The sequence below is a fragment of the Mus pahari genome, chromosome 22 (genome assembly GCF_900095145.1).
Source record: "Mus pahari chromosome 22, PAHARI_EIJ_v1.1, whole genome shotgun sequence".
Lineage (NCBI taxonomy): Eukaryota > Metazoa > Chordata > Mammalia > Rodentia > Muridae > Mus > Mus pahari.
Window position 1 is genome coordinate 32,726,811 of NC_034611.1, and position 3,464 is coordinate 32,730,274.

General features: G+C 47.4%; 1 non-coding gene across 1 annotated transcript; it reads right to left on the reverse strand.

Annotated features, from left to right (window-relative positions):
* Nucleotides 1–2,726: 2,726 nt before the first annotated feature.
* LOC115063051 lies at nt 2,727–2,858 on the reverse strand. The gene has a single exon (XR_003842932.1). It is a non-coding gene; the product is annotated as a small nucleolar RNA SNORA17 (small nucleolar RNA).
* Nucleotides 2,859–3,464: the final 606 nt, after the last annotated feature.

Genomic DNA, 3,464 nt, shown 5'->3' on the forward strand with positions numbered 1-3,464 from the left:
TTTCATTCTTGCTTCATTTTTCCATATTAGTTTTTAAGTAAAGCAGTAACTATGTAGAATGTTTTATAGTGATGCAATGTTCTGTTGCCAATAACCAAACACATGCTGAATATGTTAGATATATTCAGTGGACATTAGTACTTAGAAATAGATCACTTGTGTACCAAACCCAAGATCTCAATTCCAGTGTGACTACCTTGCTATGGCTAATTTTATGATAAATTTGAGTGAATTTAGAATCCAGTACAAGGATTCTTTTACTTTCTTTTTTTCTTTTTTCCTTTTTATTGATTATGAATTTCACATCATTCATCTAGTTCCACTCCTCTTCTCCTTCTCTCACACCCACCCTCCACTCTTGCAACCTCCCCCACAACAGAAAAAAAAATCTTATTGTGGAAGCTTTAGTGTGTCCCATGGGATATCCTCTATCTGTACTTTTGCTTGCAGATGTTCATTGCCATGACTTGTTGGTCTGATTCAAGGCCTCTGGCTCTGCTACTCTATCAATACTGGAACATTCCAGGACTCCACTCAGATATACTGCTTTGGAGTTCCTGTAGTTTTGGATCTGTAGGACAGGTCCCTTACTTCACTCCTGCAGTTCATCAATAGGGTAGATGTTGGCATGGGCAAATTCAAAGCCCTGGATCTGAGCCTAAGAGGTATGTGAGTTGGTCTGCACAATGACTCTCATGTTAACACACCCTTAGGGCTGGCTTACTAGCAACCCCCCATAACCAGGTCCAGCTTTATAACCAGGGCCAGCTTTACCCTAATGCCCAGGCAAGGTTCACAGAATTCTCTCATGAGTGGTGGTGGCAGCTGGTGAGGAACATAGTTCTCCCACTCTCAGACCCCAGGGCCAGCTTTCCTGCCTGCCATAGATGTTGAGGGAGAAGAGGTTTTCTCTCTCATCTATGCCACTGTCCAGCAGACAAGAAGAAGGCGTGGCCTTCCTGTGTTCATGCCCTTGGGGCCCACTAACCTGTGACCCACAACCAGGGCCAGCTCTACTATGGTGCCCAGGTAAAGTTCAGAGCCTGCTGCAGCAGGTGAGGGGGCAAGGACAGCTCTCCCTCTCTAATAACCTTGGGCTCAGGTCTTCTGCTTGCCATAGGTGGAAAGGGGGAGCATCTCTTTCACCTATTTCCACCCAGTCTGGGGCCACCTCTCCCCTGCTCAGTCCCTTAGGGCCAACTTGCCTGCGACCTCTACCACCAGGGACGCTGTACTATGCTGTCCAGGTTAGGTGCAGGGCCTGCTCTCCCAAGTAGGGTAGCTGTTGAGAGGCGGAGCCAGTTCTCTCATAATCCCAGGGTCAGATCTCCTGGCTGTTGCAGGTGGAGAGGGGTTAAGTGGGGTGGAGGTCATTTCTCCCTTATCAATGCCACCATATGGGAGATGAGTGTTATGAACCACTGTCCTACACTCATATCTTCAAACCTGCAACGTGCAGAGCCAGTCTCCCCAGTATTGCAATGGGTTAAGTGTGAGCTCACCTTTCTTGTTTTCATGCCTCCAGGGCCAGATCTCCCATGATGCTCAGGTGAAGGGTTCGACCAGTCCTGTAGATTCCTCAGACAACAATATGCCCCCAGACAGCAGCCTAAACCAGGGGTGTCTGCCTAGCCTTTAGTGGTAACAGACCCTTGCTACAGCGGGGCCATGGGATCTAGATGTGTCCCCCAGTGGCAGCACAGGCCAGGACCCCATCATGGTCCCAGGTGGCACTACCGGTGACTCATGTCAGGCTGTTGCTCACTACTCTGGAATCTCTAATTCTGCCTCACTTCACTGCTCCTACACTGTTCGGTTTTTCGTTCTCTTCCATTTCTCCACCACTTACTTGCTTCTTTTAGTGGCGTCCAGGGCTCTGAGTGTCTGGGATCATCTCAGGAGTGGTTTGCAAGATTCTTCTGAAGGGACCCTGATATAGTGTCCTCTTGTGACGCTATGCCAGTGCCAGGCAAACACAGAAGTGGATGCTCATAGTCATCTATAGGATGGAACACAGGGCCCCCATGGAGGAGCTAGAGAAAGTACCCAAGGAGCTGAAGGGGTCTGCAACCCTATAGGAGGAACAACAATATGAACTAACCAGTACTCCCCAGAGCTCGTGTCTCTAGCTGCATATGTAGCAGAAGATGGCCTATTTGGCCATTTTTGGGAAGAGGGGCCCCTTAGTCTTGCAAACTTTATATGCTCCAGTACAGGGGAACGCCAGGGCCAAGAAGTGGGAGTGGGTGGGTAGGGGAGGAGGGGCAGGGGGAGGGCATAGGGAAATTTTCGGGATAGCATTTGAAATGTAAATAAAGAAAATATCTAATAATAATAATAATAATAATAATAATAATAATAATAAAGTCTTATGCTCTGTCAAAGACTATAGTCCTGGGCGAGTCTGCCCCACCCTCATCTCCCATGCATATGGATCGCCCGACTGGTGGTCATCTCAGACTTGCTCCCTGTCCAGGTCCTGTGCCACTGGTTGGTCTGGTGATCATCCAGCGCTCACTCCTCACCAGAGTGGCCCCTTGCCTGTCACAGGCTCACTCCCATTCAGGGCCTTCAGTAACAGGAGTGGGTTTTCTAGATTCCAGCTCACTTCTAATTCTGGGAGCCCTTTTGGGCCTGCCTGGAACCAGAGTGGTTTTTGTCTCAGGCTACCTACTTGTCCAAATCCGCCCTGGTACCAGACTGGTTAGTCATTTCAAGTTTGCCTTTTTTTCAGGGAATGTTAGGTTCAGATATTCATAGGTTAGAACGTTGAACATAGACATAGTCTCTCTCCTCTCTGCCACCCACCAGCACACACGTGACATGGCAGCCACACCTGTAACGCCTCTAGGTGTAACAGTCTAAGGATTCTTTTGTTTGTTTGTTTGGTTCAGTTTAATTTTTAAAAATCTATTTATTCACTTTAATCCTAATACAACCTGTAGTGGCTATTCCTGGTTGTCAACTTGACTATATTTGAAATGAACTACAATCCAGAATTGGAAGGCTCACCAGTGGACCTAATCTGGAGACTGGGAGATAGAAGTTTCTGATCTGGATCTTGGTATGGAGATCTTGAGACACAGTGGTGATTGAATCCAGAAGATTAAGACAGGGAGATCTCCGAGTCCAAGGTCATCTGGGATTAAAGGTGTGGTGGCACACACCTTTAATCTGGGCTACACCTTCTGCTGGGGACCATATAAGCACATTGGAAGAAGGGAGTCTGGCTCTCGCTCTTTTGTCTTCTTGCAGTGTGGGACTCAGCGACCGCTAGATCCTTGGACTTCCATTCACAGCTACTACTGAACCATTGTTGGGATTTGGACTGCAGACTGTAAGTCATTAATAAATTCCTTTACTACATAGAGACTATCTGTAAGTTCTGTGACTCTAGAGAACCCTGACTAATACACAACCCATCCATCTTCCCAGTACCCCCTCATCCAGATACTACCTCTATT